At 38.4% G+C, this 18,931-nt stretch overlaps 1 pseudogene; it reads right to left on the reverse strand.

The window, feature by feature from the left end:
• The window catches only part of LOC149170214 (isopentenyl phosphate kinase pseudogene), a 45,038-nt pseudogene extending 27,004 nt beyond the window's left edge, over nucleotides 1-18,034 (reverse strand).
• Between the last annotated feature and the right edge of the window lie 897 nt (nucleotides 18,035-18,931).

Below are 18,931 nucleotides of genomic sequence, written 5' to 3' on the forward strand. Positions count from 1 at the left end.
TTCTTACCTGTGCATGGTCCTCTTTCTTCAATTTCAATTAGTCTTTGCTTTGCTTATCTCTCAAGCTCTGAAAGTGCTCCCGATCTATGTTAGCCTGTTGCTGACAGTCTTCACGCAATTTTCCTGGGGGAGTCAACATCCAGTTATATCTTCTATTTCTTTTTTAACAGAGTACCCTTCATTCGCCAACCGATCTGCTAGCCTGTTGGAAGTTCTATGAACATGAACAAAATTGAGGGTTCTCAGTGTTTTTAGGTGGGATTGGATACATTGATATACCTGCAATAACCGCCAGTGTTTCGACACTCTTTCTAGTGCTGTGCCATTGCATATTTTCTTGACTGAATTGATTATCAACTCAGAGTCAACTTCGATGATGGTGTTATGCAAATTTGATTCAATTAAGATTTCTAGGCATTGCTCCATGGCCATGAGTTCTGCCATATTATTAGTGGCTTTCCCCAAATAACTATGAAAGATGATTTTTATGTATCCCTTCTCATCTCTTATGACTCCGCCATAACCAGCCACCGAAACGTTTCCTTTCGAGGCTCCATCTATATTGCATTTCAAAAATCCATGCGGAGGAGGTTGCCAGAAGTCCTTATCTGCTGTTATGTGACTAACAATCTTTCTTATGCCCTGGGTGAAAGGCACCTGAAGATCCAGATGCATAAGTATTTGAACATCCTGGTCTTGAGGTGGGTTCTCGGGGGGTTTCTTTATAAGGATGACTACAGTCTCTTTGAGCTATCTAATGATCTGAGCTATGATGTTATGGGATGAGGCCATTCTGTTCTTGAAAATCCTATTGTTGCATTCTTTCCAGACTTCTCAGACTAGAAAGCCTGGAACTAGAGTCCAAGCCTTGTTGGTTATTTCATAATCAGAGAAGTTTCTCCTCTAGTTCTTCAAAGTTCCAGTAATGCTGAAAATGTCCCTATCCGTTTGTCTGAAGATTGAAGCCACCCAATTCCACAAGGTGGAGGTAAAAGGGCAGAGATTGAGAAGGTGTTCCATTGTTTCTTCCTATAATTCACATAACTGGCATCTGGATGGGCCTGCTACACCTCTTCTCCGAAGGTTGTCCCAAGTCAGAATTTTCTTATGATGCACCAACCACATGAACATTTTCATTTTCATCCAGTTCAGGTTCTGCGATATGTCCTTCCATACCCTATCAGGGTTTGATAAGTCAAGCCCTAGGGTCAATCTCTTCACTTCTTTAAGGTTGAAGTTGCCTTCGTTGTTTCTACCTCATCTCAATTGGTCTGATGATGTTGATGTCAAAATCTTTCTCTATTCCAAGATCACTGCAAGAGATTCTGCCTAGGCTTTCAGAGGGGTCTCTTCACTATAAACCAATTCCTTCCATGTTCTCCATTTGCCCTTGATCCCAGTCTGATCCCAAAAGTCACTTACCCTAAGTAGGCCTTTATTGTCAGTGTCATTCTTGAGATAGGCTAGTTCTTCTCTTAATAGAGTAGGTTCTTGTTGCCAGTTGTCCTCCCAAAACCAAGCTAGGTTTCCATCTCTGATCTCCCAGAAACTGTGTTTCTGTACAATGGCTCTATTCTCCCATGCTTTGTTCCAAATGTGGGAGCCTTTGATGAGCCCAGACATCCGAATGAGATCCCTTTCTTGCCAACTATTTGCATACTTCTGTTTCCAGATCTTGGCCCATGGGGATACCGTTTCCTTTAGCCATCTCCACCACAGTTTAGCCCCCAAAACTCTGCTTAGGGTTTCAGGGTCATGAAGTCCCAAGCCTCCATGTGTCTTAGGTTTACAGACCTTATCCCATGCAACTAAAGCCCATTTCTTTTTCTCTTCCCCTTTGCCCCAAAGAAAGTCTCTTTGGATATTTCTGATCTATTGCACAACTCCTTTAGGGGCAGGAAGGGCTGAAAACATGAAGATGGGAATAGTTTGTAGTACAGCTTTAGTTAGCACTAGCCGACCTGCTAGATTCAAAGACCTACTTGTCCATTTTCGGACTTTGTCCTGGAGTTTATTAGTGACTGACTCCCAAACAACCTTGCTCAAAGGTTTGTCCATTAGGGGAATACCCAGATATTTGGAGGGTAGCTGATCTCTTTGAAAGCCCAGAATTCTAGTGAGGTTTCTCTGAATAGCAATGTCAGTATTAAAAAAGAAAATTTTTGACTTGGTAAGACTTACCTCTATCCCAGCAGCCATAGCAAAGTCGTTCAGGATTTGCTTGAAAGTTTTAGCTTCCTTGACCATGGGTGTACCCTGCAGCATAGTGTCATCCACAAATTGTTGGTGAGTCAAGGCATCCCCATTCGTGGTGAGTTTAAGACCCTGGAGTTTACCTTTTGCCTTGGCTGATTTGATCGCATAGCCTAAACCTTCCATCATGAGAATAAAGAGGAAGGGGGAGAGAGTATCACCTTGTCTGAGGCCTCTCGAAGGCCTAAAAGTTTTGGATGGAGAGCCATTAAGCAGGATTGAAAAACTAACTGTGGTAACAAGGGCCATTACCCATCTTATCCAGTTGTGGTCAAAGCCATACGCTTTTAGTACTTCCCTGATATAAGCCTAGCTTAGCTTATCATAAGCTTTTGCTAGGTCAAGTTGGATGATCATACCTGCTTGCTTATTTCTCTTGAGAGAATGTACCACCTCGTGAGCTTGGATGATGTTGTTTAGAATTTGCCTTCCTTCCACATATCCAGTTTGTTCCTCAGACACAAGAGTTGGTAGAAGGGGCTTGAGCCTGTTTGCAATTACTTTGGATATAATTTTGTACACCACATTGCATAAAGCTATGGGTCTAAATCTATCAGGTGTCATAGCTTTTTCCTGCTTTGGAATCAAAGTTATGAAAGAGGCATTGAGCACCCTCAAGACAATTTTATTCCTCCTCGAGTCCTCCACTACCTCCAGGATATCATGTTTGACTATTTCCCAACATGCTTTAAAGAAATCTACATTGAACCCATCCGGGCCTGGAGCTTTCCCATTTTGCATCTCTTTGATAACTTCGTTGACCTCCTCTTCAGTCACTAGCTTGTTAAGATTGTAATTGTCTTCTCTAGTTACCAACCTAGGAATGCGCTTTGTGAAGTTATTGATAAATTGTGATCTGTCTATGAGAGGCTCCTCTGCTATGCTTTGGAAATGCTGAACCAGAGCAGATTCTATTTCTTTGTGGGTGCTGAGCTAGTTACCTTGAGTATCTCTGAGTTTTGAAATCCTGTTATGAGACCTGTGTTCCATGGTTGACTTGTGAAAAAACTTTGTGTTTCTTTCTCCTTCTTTTAACCATTGCACTCTCGATTTCTGTCTCCAAAAGATCTCCTCTTGCTTGCATTTTTCCTCCCATTCCTGTTGGAGAGAGTCAGCTTGTATTTTCCTTTCCTCGGTAAAACCATCTGAGATGAGGACCTGGTTAATTCCCTGTAGTTTCTATTCAACTTCTTTTTTGGCTTTGAAGATATTTCCAAACTCACTTTTGTTCCAATCTTTTAGCCTGAGTTTGATGTGTTTCAATCTCTGGTGTAGAAGGAACATAGTAGTTCCCTGAACGGGCATGTCTTTTGTCCACCATTTTTCAATATTGTTGATGAAGTCAGGGTGTGTGAGCCAAATATTCTCAAACCTGAAAGGTCTATTTCTCGGAGTGCCTATAAAAGAAGCTTCCAGTTGGATGGGCCAGTGATTCGAGCCTCCAAAAGGGAGAATTAAAGTAGACAAGTCAAGGCCTGTGAGAATGAGGTCCTCAGAGATTATAAATCTATCAAGCTTAGAGGCAACTTGAGAAGCCCCTCCCCTTTTGTTATTCCAGGTAAAGGTGCCATTTTTTGTCTCTGTATCCACTAGCCTCATGTCATTTAGGAAGTTCTGAAAGGCTATGGAGTCTCTGCCTAGTGTTCTGGTCCCACCTTTTTTTTCCATAAGAGATCTGATCATATTGAAGTCCCCTCCCAGAATCCAGGGCATATCAGGATATCTTTCTCTTAGCTCCTCTAGAGAGATGAGAAGCTTGAGCTTGTCTTCAAGTTTTTGAGGACCATAGACATTTGTGAACAAATAGACTTCCCTGTCACCCAAAGGTTGGATTACCATCGATAGGTAGTTCCTAGATGCTTCAACATATTGGATTCCAAGCTTCTGAGGGTTCCAAAGTGTAAGAATTCCTCCTGCTATTTTGTCTGCTTTAACTTCTAGATATTCATACTTGATGAGCCATTTACTATGTATTTCTCTTATTTTATCTATTGAACATTTTGTTTCCTAGATAAACATCATATCTAGTTTTTCTTCTTTTATTCTATTGCTAAGATTTCTTTGTTTCCTTTTACTTCCTAGTCCCCTAATATTCCATGTGGTGAGCTTCATTAAGAAAGGTTTGTAAAAGAGTAACTGGTAAGATCTTTCATCTTACCTGAGTTGATCATGAGTTTCCCACACTCTATCAATAGCTCTTTCTGTCTTTTTCTTCCTCTTTTCCTGCCTGGATTCTTGGGATCGTGTCTCGGTGTTGCCTCCATAGTTTTAACCCCTCTGTTTTCCTGGCTATCATGGTTCCTTTTGACTCCAGAGCCCTTTGCTTGAGATCTCCAAAGGAAGAGTTTTTGTACTCTGTCATACTCTTCTTGTGGTAGGGAATCAACCCCTTTGGTGGTTCCCTACTCCAAGAACTTTTCTAAATCGAGATTCTCCCTTTCAAGAATTTCCTACAACTCATGGTCCTCTGTTCCAACCTCGCTTGGGGTCATCTCATGGTCCCTGTCAAGTTCCATAGTGCTAGGCAGATCCTCCTTTTGTTTACTGTTTTCAGGTGTATCCTCCATGCTATCATCTTTTCCATTTTCTACAAGACTATCCTCCATTACCTGGTTCATCCCATTGTTCCCATCTTCTTCTTCTAATATTTTGACGCTGTTATAACTTGGTCGCTGCTCCTCATTGATTTTCTTTTGGTTCTTTTTCTCTCCTTTCCCTTTGCCTCCCACCTTGGTAAAGTGTTATGAAACCAACTCACAAAAAGATAGAAAAGATAAATCAACGCCTTAGAATTCAGCCTCTTCGAGGGGGCAACCTCCTTTACATTACATAAATGAACAATTCTTTGATGATTCAAATGACAAAACCTCCTTTCTATATATAGGAGTCACAATATAACCCAGCCGACCTAACAATAATAATATAAAGCCACAAAAATAACAATAGAGGGATTCTATGGGGCACAGTAATAACAATATGGGGACAATAGGGGCACAAAAATATTAATAAAGGATACAACTACAATAGTAATGGGGTAATCACTAGTATTATAGGGACCTAACATGCCCCTCCTTCAAAAAAGTGTTGTCCTCAACGCCTAAGTAGTTCTAGATGCTTCTGTATAAAATTTTCATCCTCCCATGTGGAATCTTTAGCGGATAAGTTCTTCCACTTAATAAGATACTCCGAAATTGATCGACTTCATAGCTGTCGAGTTCTTGTTTCTGTGACTGCTTCCGATTCCAATATAATTTTTCCTTCCTGGTCAAGTTATGGCAATATTGTTTGAACTGGGAGCTTGTCGCCTATAACCTTCTTTAAACATGAAACATGGAAAACTGGGTGCAATCGGGAAGTTGCAGGAAGCTTTAATTTGTAAGCCATAGTACCAATTTTTTGCAACACCTTGTACGGACCATAATACTTTGGTGATAATTTATTATCCTTCTTAGCTTGCTTGAGGTACATTTGCTTATATGGTTGTAGCTGTAGGAATACCCAATCACCTACATCAAAACTTCTTTCGCTGCAATATTGATCTGCCTGTCATTTCATTCTATTTTGTGCCAACACGAGGTTATCCTTTAAGAGTTGGAGGACTTGTTGTTGATGTTCGATGTGATGTTCCACTGCTTGAACCTTAGAATTTTCTCTTAAATATGATGTGATGTGTTATCACTGAAAATATTTCAAAGGAAAAGGGTAAGGTAAGGGAGAATTGGTCTTGGTTATTCTCATGCTCCTTTCATGCATAAGAAGCACATGGCAAAGCTCAGGTTCAACATACATCAGAGTTTTCCATTTAAACTCAAGTAAGGCAGTTAGCACTCAAGAAGAAGAATGTAGCTTTGAGGAAGTCAGAAAAGAAATTGATGTCTACCAACCTTGAGATTGCCCAATTCAAGGAAAGGGATTACTTACAAGGTATAAACATCAAGCAAAGGAGACAACATGGTCAGCAGAAGGATTCGAAGATGAGCATAAGAATGAAACTCTAAAAAGGAGGAGTTTTGTTTCCCTGTTTTTACTAGTCAACTTCTAGGAGCGTTTCTGAGCAGTTAAAAAACTCATCTCTAAAAATGGAAAGAGGTTTTCATTCCTAAGATACTTAAGTACAAAAACCTCTTCCACTTTCTCCAAATACATTATGATCTGAGAGAAATTAATGACCAAAGTTGCGCTACGAAACTGCTGTAGGTGCAGTTTTTCATCTCCTGTTTTACACCTGTTTTTCAAAGACACATTCTGGGCAGTAGGAAATATGTTTCAAAAAACCAAGAGAGGTTTTTGTTAAGCATGGATTGGTTCACAAAATTCTCCTTCAGTTTTTCCAAATACAGCTTTTATGAGAAGATATGAACTCTGTCCCAAGACCTATGTTTCAGCCAGAACAGTTGCAATGTGGTTGCTATCAGTGATTGATTCCTTTAATAGTGAAAGTAAAGTGGCCATCATGGAAGCAGGGGAACACTTCTTGTGGTTGCAAATTCAGGAGCAGCTGGAGGTATATTACAATTTAAATTACTTAAAGATACAATTGAGCCAGCTACAAGAATCTCCATAAAGAAATCTCACTGCAACGGGAATTTTGAAAGGGGAATGTCTACAAGGCATACAAGGCATCATCTGAAGCTATCAACATTCAACCAGGTCAAGACAGGTGGAGAAAATATATATTCAAATCCAACTTCAAATTTTTGTCGTAAAGTGAGCACATTTACCACAGTTCAGGATATATCAAACAGTTTGCAAGAAACTTTTGCCTGCACACATGTACATGGTAAAGGGATGTTGCTGCAAAGGTGTAATCAAATCACTTGAGAATGTTTGAGCCCTAATCGAAAAGGAAATACAAGAAATGAAGACATATACACGTGCTCAACCTTGCGCTGCGAAATCACTGAAGCAACGTTTTTCAGGAGAAAAACTGTTTTAGGTGGTTAAATTCCAGGAGGTCTCTAGAGAAACTGAAAGCATATTTTTGGAAATTGAAAGAGGTTTTTATTCCTAACACATTGAACTAAAAAAACCTCTTTCATTTTCTTCAAATTGAATATGAGCTGGGAGAAACGGGTGACTAAAACTTGCGCTACGAAACTGCTGTAGGTGCAAGTTTTTCACAGGCATATTTCTCTGTTTGATACAGGTTTTTCAAAGACACATTCTGGGAGGTAGGGAAGGTTTTTCAAAAAACCAAGAGAGGTTTTTGTTCAAAACGGATTGGTTCACAAAAGCCTCCTTCAGTTTTTCCAAATACATTTTGTACGAGAAGTTATGAGCTCTGTCCCAAGACCTATTTTTCAGCCAGAACAGAGCAAGGGACAGTTTCCTAGTTTCTAGGAACAACAAAAGGATGAGTCATCAAGGGCCAGCTGGAAGGTTATGGGCTTCATCAAATTCGACTTCATGGAGTTTTATGTGTCAAATGGAGTGTTTAATGCTTAGATAAGGTTGTTGTAATCATGATAAGGAGTTACACTCCTAGTTGTATTAGGTCTCTAGGACTGCTAGTTAGGTGTCATTTGAATTTAATAGTTAGTTTTGAGTGTCATTAGGTGTCAGGTCAGGTAGAATTCGAATTTTCCTCTTCCTAGAAGAGGAATCTAAGCATGTAAAGAGCTCTATATATAGCAGAACATCTGATGTACAAAGGGTTGGAAAACTTTATGGAAAAGCTTGTATTTGGCCTATGTAAGACTCATTTTCAGTAATACATGCTTGACTTTACTTCTCAGGATTCATGAAGGATTTTTTATGTTCAGAATATGTGATGTTGTCCTTTTCTTAATTCTTACACTGGTATGGATGTATAATCACTCAGAATTCACTGAATGTGCTCTGACTTCCTGTATACATTTATAAACTGTGTGGTCCCATATGAGTTTATGTTCTGAATGTTTAAATGTTGAATGCCCTGACTTCCATGTAGGGTTGAGTTCATTGTTATATTGAGGTGTTGTTGACTCCATAAGCCCAATGGATAGTTTTGTTTAATGTGTTTCCACCATTCATATTTTTCACAGTTGTTCTATAAGAGTTAGCCATCTTATCTTTAATCAAAATCATTAATCCATCAAGAGAGAGCCCTCTCAGGTTGAGGAGGCTAAGCCTCAGCCTAAAGTAGGTTGAAATAGTTACTTAGAGTCAACCTGACCAGCAGCCTATCAGGATCTGATTTTGAGATAACATTTTGGTGCGTCTGCCGGGAGTCTGAAGATTATTCATTCCCGAAATCAAGAGACTGAACTTCTGAAGGTAGCAGGAGCTCAGAAATCTTTTTGAGGCTGCAAATATACCTTGGCGACTCCATTGTTGAAGAATTCGAAATTCATAGATTCATGGTGATTCCACTGGAGTTATGAAGGACCCAGATGCTACCATTCTTATTTCAAGGTATGCATGCATAAATTTTTCAGGAATTCATGGTTTCCCAAATCATTTTCCCAAGGATGCATATTTTCTAAGGAATGGTCCAAAATTCAATGGAGAAGATTTGAGTTTAACTTTGAAGCATATATCAGATTTTTGTGATTTTACAGAGCTTCTTAGAGTTAAACATGAGGATGTTTGCATTATGTTGTTCTATGATTCATTTCAAGGGAAATGTAAACAATGGATTGAAAGCTTTCCTACCAAATCCATTAAGTCATTTGAAGACTTTTGGCTTATGTTTTTGGAGGAATGGATGGATAGATCAGATGCGGTGGCAAACTCTCCTTCAATTCAAGGTTTCAAACAGTGGAATGATCATCATATTAATGAAGAAATAGTTGAAAATTTTTCTTTGTCCTTGTCTTCTTATCTAAAATCATTTGACTGCAAGGCAGAGGATAAGATGAAATTTTTGGATGAATTTGCCAAAGACATTGAGAAAGATATTGAACGTTTACAAGGTCAAATTCAACCATATAGTCTTCGTGGTTGTGATCATTCTTTTCAAAATATTTTTATGGCAGCACATAAGGAGAGAGTGTTGCTTCCTTTCTCTTTCACGATTGAGGAAGAGTACACTGTTGTTGAAGATCAGTTTTCACAACCAGTAAGTTACAAGAATCATCAAGCTGATCATGTATTCTGGGATCCTATAACCAAATATATGGAAGAGTTTTACTCTCCAGTGTTTCAGTTTTTCTATGAAGATCAGAGGCAATTTCAGTGGCAGTGGTCATCACAATATCATAGTGGCTCTGAACTCCGATGCAGTCAAAGAAATCAAACATCAGATAAGACAAATGATTGGCTACATTGGAAATTTCACATTGATTGAGCTGAAAGAAGTTTGAAATTGATAGGGTAGGTAGGTAGCAAAATGCAAATAAGCTCAAGGTTGACTGAGCATTAATTTTTTTTTAGTAGATGTAGATTTCTTTTTCCTACAGTGATCATCAAGCTTAAGCCTGAGGTGAAGGCCCCAGAAGCTTGAAGGGGATGCTTGTCAAGCAAATTTCAGTTTGTCATAAGAGGATAAGGCACTGGACCTGCGAGTTCTTAGTGTACCACAAGGGCACACTATCCCAAGTGGAGCCACTGTTATCACTGAAAAGATTTCAAAGGAAAAGGGTAAGGTAAGGGAGAATTGGTCTTGGTTATTCTCATGCTCCTTTCATGCATAAGAAGCACATGGCAAAGCTCAGGTTCAACATACATCAGAGTTTTCCATTTAAACTCAAGTAAGGCAGTTAGCACTCAAGAAGAAGAATGTAGCTTTGAGGAAGTCAGAAAAGAAATTGATGTCTACCAACCTTGAGATTTCCCAATTCAAGGAAAGGGATTACTTACAAGGTATAAACATCAAGCAAAGGAGACAACATGGTCAGCAGAAGGATTCGAAGATGAGCATAAGAATGAAACTCTAAAAAGGAGGAGTTTTGTTTCCCTGTTTTTACTAGTCAACTTCTAGGAGCGTTTCTGAGCAGTTAAAAAACTCATCTCTAAAAATTGAAAGAGGTTTTCATTCCTAAGATACTTAAGTACAAAAACCTCTTCCACTTTCTCCAAATACATTATGATCTGAGAGAAATTAATGACCAAAGTTGCGCTACGAAACTACTGTAGGTGCAGTTTTTCATCTCCTGTTTTACACCTGTTTTTCAAAGACACATTCTGGGCAGTAGGAAATATGTTTCAAAAAACCAAGAGAGGTTTTTGTTAAGCATGGATTGGTTCACAAAATTCTCCTTCAGTTTTTCCAAATACAGCTTTTATGAGAAGATATGAACTCTGTCCCAAGACCTATGTTTCAGCCAGAACAGTTGCAATGTGGTTGCTATCAGTGATTGATTCCTTTAATAGTGAAAGTAAAGTGGCCATCATGGAAGCAGGGGAACACTTCTTGTGGTTGCAAATTCAGGAGCAGCTGGAGGTATATTACAATTTAAATTACTTAAAGATACAGTTGAGCCAGCTACAAGAATCTCCATAAAGAAATCTCACTGCAACGGGAATTTTGAAAGGGGGATGTCTACAAGGCATACAAGGCATCATCTGAAGCTATCAACATTCAACCAGGTCAAGACAGGTGGAGAAAATATATATTCAAATCCAACTTCAAATTTCTATCGTAAAGTGAGCACATTTACCACAGTTCAGGATATATCAAACAATTTGCAAGAAACTTTTGCGTGCACACATGTACATGGTAAAGGGATGTTGCTGCAAAGGTGTAATCAGATCACTTGAGAATGTTTGAGCCCTAATCGAAAAGGAAATACAAGAAATGAAGATATATACACGTGCTCAACCTTGCGCTGTGAAATCACTGAAGCAACGTTTTTCAGGAGAAAAACTGTTTTAGGTGGTTAAATTCCAGGAGGTCTCTAGAGAAACTGAAAGCATATTTTTGGAAATTGAAAGAGGTTTTTATTCCTAACACATTGAACTAGAAAAACCTCTTTCATTTTCTTCAAATTGATTATGAGCTGGGAGAAACGGATGACTAAAACTTGCGCTACGAAACTGTTGTAGGTGCAAGTTTTTCACAGGCATATTTCTCTGTTTGATACAGGTTTTTCAAAGACACATTCTGGGAGGTAGGGAAGGTTTTTCAAAAAACCAAGAGAGGTTTTTGTTCAGAACGGATTGGTTCACAAAAGCCTCCTTCAGTTTTTCCAAATACATTTTTTACAAGAAGTTATGAGCTCTGTCCCAAGACCTATTTTTCAGCCAGAACAGAGCAAGGGACAGTTTCCTAGTTTCTAGGAACAACAAAAGGATGAGTCATCAAGGGCCAGCTGGAAGGTTATGGGCTTCATCAAATTCAACTTCATGGAGTTTTATGTGTCAAAAGGAGTGTTTAATGCTTAGATAAGGTTGTTGTAATCATGATAAGGAGTTACACTCCTAGTTGTATTAGGTCTCTAGGACTGCTAGTTAGGTGTCATTTGAATTTAATAGTTAGTTTTGAGTGTCATTAGGTGTCAGGTCAGGTAGAATTCGAATTTTCCTCTTCCTAGAAGAGGAATCTAAGCATGTAAAGAGCTCTATATATAGCAGAACATCTGATGTACAAAGGGTTGGAAAACTTTATGGAAAAGCTTGTATTTGGCCTATGTAAGACTCATTTTCAGTAATACATGCTTGACTTTACTTCTCAGGATTCATGAAGGATTTTTTATGTTCAGAATATGTGATGTTGTCCTTTTCTTAATTCTTGCAGTGGTATGGATGTATAATCACTCAGAATTCACTGAATGTGCTCTGACTTCCTGTATACATTTATAAACTGTGTGGTCCCATATGAGTTTATGTTCTGAATGTTTAAATGCTGAATGCCCTGACTTCCATGTAGGGTTGAGTTCATTGTTATATTGAGGTGTTTTTGACTCCATAAGCCCAATGGATAGTTTTGTTTAATGTGTTTTCACCATTCATATTTTTCACAGTTGTTCTATAAGAGTTAGCCATCTTATCTTTAATCAAAATCATTAATCCATCAAGAGAGAGCCCTCTCCGGTTGAGGAGGCTAAGCCTCAGCCTAAAGTAGGTTGAAATAGTTACTTAGAGTCATCCTGACCAGCAGCCTATCAGGATCTGATTTTGAGATAACATGATGGATGGTGGCTGATATCCATAAAGTGTCATAAATGGGGTCATTTTTGTTGCTGTATGGAAGGAAGTGTTATACCACCATTCAGCCAGAGGCAACCATTTTACCCATTGTGTCTGTTTATTAGATACAAAGCAACGAAGATATCCTTCCAAACATTTGTTTACTATCTCAGTTTTCCCATCAGATTGAGGATGACAAGATGAGCTATGAGCTAACTAAGTACCAAGACAAGAAAATAATTCTGTCCAAAAATTTCCAGTGAAAATGGGATCTCTGTCACTTACAATAATCTTTGGGCTTCCATGTAGCTTTTGAATTGTTTCCATAAATGCAGTGGAAATTGTACTGGATTTAAATGGGTGTGATAATGCACAAAAGTGTGCATACTTGGTAAGTCTATCAACTACCACCATGATGACACTCTTTCCCTCAGACTTGGGTAAACCTGTGATAAAATCCATTGAAACCTCCTCCCAACGCTGGCTTGGAATGGATAAAGGTTGTAATAGACCCGGTGTCTTAATTGTTTCAACTTTATTTTGTTGGCAAACCAAACATTCTGCCACAAACTTTTGAATATCTGATTTAAGGCCATCCCAAAAAAATTCCTTCTTAACCCTGTGGTAATTTTTTAAAAATCCTGAGTGCCCTCCTAAGGGAGAAGTGTGCAATTCCATAAGAACCTTTTGTTTTAGTTGGGAATTCTTATAGAGGTATAAGCGATCTTTGTACCATAACGAATCATTTTGCCAACTAAATGTATCAGATGTACTAGAATATTGTTGTAACTTTCGAATAAGTGCCCACACTTCTTCATCATTCTTCCATTCCTCCCTTGATTCGTTTATCCAATCTGGTTGGATAATCGAAATGGCGCACAACAATGCTTCCACATCCTCATCCTTTCTTGAGAATGCATCTACCACCACATTTTGCTTCCCTTTTTTGTAGATGATTTCAAAGTCATAACCCAACATCTTTGTGACCCACTTTTGTTGCTCTTTAGAGGATAATCTTTGTTCTAAAAAGTGTTTAAGGCTATCATGATCCGTTTTTACCTTGAAGTGTCTTCCCATTAGGTAGGGTCACCATTTCTTAAGTGCATGGAGTACTACCAACATTTCCTTCTCATAAATAGCCTTGTGTAAAAACTTTCCCTTGATTGGACGACTTTCAAAAGCAATGGGTCTTTCATCTTGCATTAAAACAACACCAATTCCATTTCCTGAAGCATCACATTCCACAATAAAGGTTTTTGTGAAGTCCGGTGTAGCTGAGAAGGGTGCTTGGCACATTGCCTCTTTAAGATGTTCGAAGGCCTTTGTTGCTTCTGGAATCCATGAAAATGCATATTTCTTCAATAATGTTGTTAGAGGTGCTGCTATTCTCCCATAATTCTTAACGAACTTCCAATAATACCCTGTCAACCCGAGAAATCCTCGCAGATGCTTTATGGATGTGGGGATTTTCCATTCCTTAATGGCTTTAATTTTGCTAGGGTCTACCTTAACTCCTTCATGAGATACAATATGCCCCAGATATTCCACCTCTTGTACTCCAAAGAAGCATTTGGATCTTTTTGCATATAATTGTTTCTCCTCCAATAGTTGTAGCACCCTGTCAACATGTTCAACATGATCCTTCCAAGACTTGCTGTAGATTAGTATATCATCAAAAAATACTAACACAAATTTTCCAAGGAAGGGTTTAAAAATGGAATTCATCAAACCTTGAAATGTAGAAGGTGCATTGGTAAAGACAAAAGGCATGACCAAAAATTCATAATGACCCTCATGAGTTCTAAATGCTGTTTTCGGAATGTCTTCAGTCTTCATTCTGATTTGATGATATCCTGAACGAAGATCCAACTTGGTGAAGTAAATTGATCCATGCAATTCATCCAGTAATTCATCAATGACAAGAATGGGAAACTTATCTTTAATAGTGAGCTTGTTGAGCTCCCTATAATCTGGACACATGCGCCATTATCCATCCTTCTTGTGCACCAATACTACTGGAGCAGAGAAATAACTTTGGCTAGGTTGAATTATACCCACCTCTAGCATTTCTGCAACCATATGTTCAATTTCACTCTTTTGGGCATAGGGATATCTGTACGGCCTGATGTTTGGAGGAACACTTCCTGGAATTAGACGAATAGCATGATCATGATCACGAATAGGTGGGAGACCTTTGGGAGTCTCATATACCTTGGAATGATTATCCAAGACCTTTTGGAGATCTGGAGAAATAGATGATTCCAATGTGGAAACATCTAGCGAACATAATTGTGCAATTACACCTCTTTGTTCTTTTTTTAGAAGCTTTGTCATACCGTTAGAGCTGATTATCTTTCCCAGTTTCCCTACAATACCCCTTAATTCAACTTCCTTTCCTTCCATAGAAAATTTGATGAAAAGTTCTTGAAAATTAAAATCTATTGTACCCAAGGATTGTAGCCATTGGACTCCTAGTACAACATCAGCACCTCCCATTGGAATGGAAACCATTGGGCTATTCAATACATATTCTCCCATGGATAGCTTGATATTATGGCACTTTCTAGAGCAATTTATCATTCTTCCATTTGCAACCATCACTTGACACTTTGGTGCTGGATATAGGAAGCAATTCAATTCTTTTGCTATCTTACAATGAATAAAATTGTGGGTACTTCCTGAATCAATCAACACTATTACCTTTTTCTTCTTGATTTGTCCTTCTATCTTGATGGTTTGAGGAGTGGTAATTCCAGCTAATGCATTACAAGATATAGTCGAATTCATTTCTTCTTTATCTAGGCTTTGTTCATGGAGTATATCCTCTTCTTTTGACCTTTCTTGCTCCTTTTCTTCTTCCTCTTCACAATCGATGTAGAATAATTTCTTCTCAACACACTTATGACCTTTAGTGTATTTGCTATCACAACTATAACAAAGCCCTTTTGCTCTTTTTTCTTCCAATTTTTGTGGTGTCAACCTTATGGGTTGTGGAAGACTAGGGGCAACAACACTTCCATCTTTATAGTTGTGAGTGGTATGCTTCCTGGTTGTCATAATTTTGCTTTCCATTTTTCTTGCTAACCTGAATGCCTTCTCTAATGAATAAGGTTCCCAAAGGCGAACATCATGTTGGATATTATCCTTTAAAGTCCCTATGAACACATCAATCCTATGCTCTAGAATATTTTTTACCCTTATGTTCAATTTTTGGAACTCCTCAATGTGCTCCATTATTGAACCCTTTTGTTTGAGACTTATCAATTGGCTAAAAAAAGTGTTGTTTTTTGTATCCTCATAATGTGTTTTTAATTCTTTCGTAAAAATTGCTCAAGTGATAATTTGTTTACGAGAGCAAAGCCATTGATACCATACAAACTGATTTGGTTCCAAATATAAAGTTGCAATACGTACCTTTTGTGTGTTTTTCACATTATTGAGATTGAAAAATTGCTCCATTTGTAATATCCATGTTGCGGGATCCTTGCCATCAAACTTCCTCATATCGATTTTTGGAATATGGTGGGTCTTCGGTCCAACATTAGAGTCTATGAAATCATGATTAACATTTCTTTTGTTCTCATCATGAGTTTCCTTTACTACCCTTTCACCATTAGTAAGCATTTCTTGTAGAAACTTTGTCAAATTTGTCTTCAAATCTATCTTCAAATCTATCTTCAAATCTTCCATGCCTGTCTTCAAATCTATCTTCAAATCGTCCATCTTAGCTTCCATGCCATTCATCTTAGCTTCCACACCTTTTATCTTAGATTCCACACCATTTATCTTAGCTTCTGTTAGCTTTTGTGAGAGTGACATTTGTTGCACTTGGTCTTGTAATTTTGATATATCATGTAGCATTTCTTCCTCTTCTTCATGAGTCATGCTAGCGCTTTCAGGTTGCTTACTAGGTGTTTGCATTTTCTTTCCTCGGGGCATCAATTACCGATAATAATGCTCTACAATTCCCTTTGAATTCTTCAAAATAATTTTTCAAACCAAGCTTAAGAAAAAAATTTAAAAAATCAACACACTTTTTTTCACTTTGTAGGAGCTCGATATTGCCTCTGATGTATCTCTATAATTTCAGATCATCCAATTCTAAAATTGTGATCTGAAGTAGTCCTCTATGTTCTCTTTCCAATGCCACTAGTCTGATCAAAATTGGATTCTCCAAGGAAGGGTTATGCCAAATCTCCCACAGTGACCTGATTATAGACTAGTTCAGTAGAGCGAACTTGTATGACGTTCCGTGAGTCACTGTTTCGACCTTTTTCTCTTAAAAACATATACAAGAAACTACAGTCCGTCTCTTTCTGCACCTTCTTACGAAATTTCAATCTGATGCTTAGAGAGAAAGTTATGATGATTTTTCCCAGGTCACCTGTTTGGAATGTAATTCAGGAGTCTGCAAAAAGACCAACTTCCTCATATCATATCTCCGCAAATATAGTGCGAAAAGCTTTGAAATTCGGACCCAAGGTTCAGTGCGATTTCTTCTCAAATGGGTTTTTTTTAGCTTCTGAAACGTTGCAAATAAAAAGTTATAGCGAAAATGCCTTGATCACCTAATTGGAGCAGCGAAACCCTAGAATCCAAAGCTTTGATACCAAATGTTATGAAACCAACTCACAAAAAGATAGAAAAGATAGATGAACGCCTTAGAATTTAGCCTCTTCGAGGGGGAAAACTCCTTTACATTACATAAATGAACAATTCTTCGATGATTCAAATGACAAAACCTCCTTTCTATATATAGGAGTCTAAGGAGTCACAATATAACCCAACCGGCCTAACAATAATAATATAAAGCCACAAAAATAACAATAGAGGGATTCTATGGGGCACAACAATATTAATAAGGGATACAACTACAATAGTAATGGGGTAATCACTAGTATTATAGGGACCTAACATAAAGCCCTCAGTATCTTTGCCTGTGTTGGTTTTAATATTGTTCTCCATCTTGTTCAATGGGCAGTCTCTGAAGAGGTGCCCGTGTTCATGAAATTTGCGGCATCTAAATGGGACATGTTCATAGTCCACTGCCTGCACCCATTCTTCATCATAAACTTCTAGAATTATTTCATCTGGAAGTGCTCTAGATAGGTCCATTTCTACGCATATTCGGGCAAAGGAGGTGTATTTCCTTGCAGAGTCGCGTTTGATTTTTTATAAAATGACCTAGTTTATTGCCTATGGCTTTTAAGGATTCTGGCAGCCAATAATCTAAATGTAGGGAGTAAAGTCTTATCCATACTGACACTGATGTGAATGTCTCTCATTCCAGGACGAAATTCATCACCCATGGTCGCATATAGAGGCCTGCAGCCGCGTAAAAATATGGTCCTCCTTCGAATACTCTGTCCTTGTCCTCTAAGTTTGTAAACACGACTGTGAAGAAACCCTTGGACCCAAGGTGAAGATTTATTTCACCCTTAGGTTTCCAGTGGTTCTTTATCCAATCCCATAATCCCATAAATTTGCATATTACTGCATAGGTCACCATGTGATCTCTGTGCAACTGAAGCGCCGAGTCACTTAAAATAACCCGGGGTGTGATGATTGACCTAGGTTTGCAGATACCTGTCATTTTCTTATGCTTCGGTCTCTGACTGCCTCCCCCCGTTCCCTTTACTTTTCTGCCTTCCTCGTGATTCTCTTCCTGTTCCTGGTCCTGAGATCTGATGTTTCCCTGTTTCTCAGTGTTGATGCTCCCCGTCCCTTTCTCCATTGGCTTCTTGAATCGGTTGGAAACTACATGACTATAGGAGGGAGTGGAACTCCCACTCCTCGTCCCTCCATGGTGACCAACTATGAACCCTGTTGTAAACCCTAGTTCAGCATGCTTGATGTGGAGCTCCCTCTGCGACCCACTTGGGACTAATCCTTCTTTCAATCAAGATAGATTTAAGATTTATTTTATGTTAATTAGAGCAGATTTTGATTTAGTTTCAATTATTGCATTCTAGATGTCCTCTTATACATGGGAAAACTTTAGAGTGACTTGGTTGAGCCATTAATTCAGCTTAAGGATCACTTTCTTGCATGAGTTTTGCAAGAAGGAAAATTTGATGTCTCTTCTCTTTTGGAAAGTAATAGATATACTATAAGACAACATAGTAAAAGAAAGGGTAATTGGACCCAATTGAACCAGTCAGAACCACCATTTCAAACATAAAAGGAGTTGTTTTAAGTTCCTGACCAAGTGGTCTCTCTTATAATGTTGATATGGTCATTTTGGGCCCTCAACATTTTTGGCGCTAGAAGGAGAGTGTGAAAACTTGTTGTCTTTTGGAGTTTTTGTATTTTTTAAGTTTTTATTTAATCACAATGATTCCTCCCAAACTTCTAATTTGGAGTTGTATCTCTGGATTTGCATCTACTAATACTCCACCAGAAATAGTAAGACACTTGTCGAAGGTAAAATTTGATGGTAAGAATAATGTTTCTGCATTTGATCATGCCTTACAGTTTATTCAAAATTTTGTGAATTCTACTTTTCATGATATTGATGAAGGTGTTTTATGCAAAATTTTTACTCTTACATTCTCAGGAAAAGCTAGAAGATGGTGTCAATCTCTTCCAGTTGCCTCTATTCACAGTTGGGATCAATTTATCACAAAATTCC

The sequence above is a fragment of the Pinus tabuliformis genome, chromosome 4_2 (assembly GCF_031772625.1).
Source record: "Pinus tabuliformis cultivar Carrire ecotype Pingquan chromosome 4_2, CPIR1, whole genome shotgun sequence".
NCBI classification, from domain to species: domain Eukaryota; kingdom Viridiplantae; phylum Streptophyta; class Pinopsida; order Pinales; family Pinaceae; genus Pinus; species Pinus tabuliformis.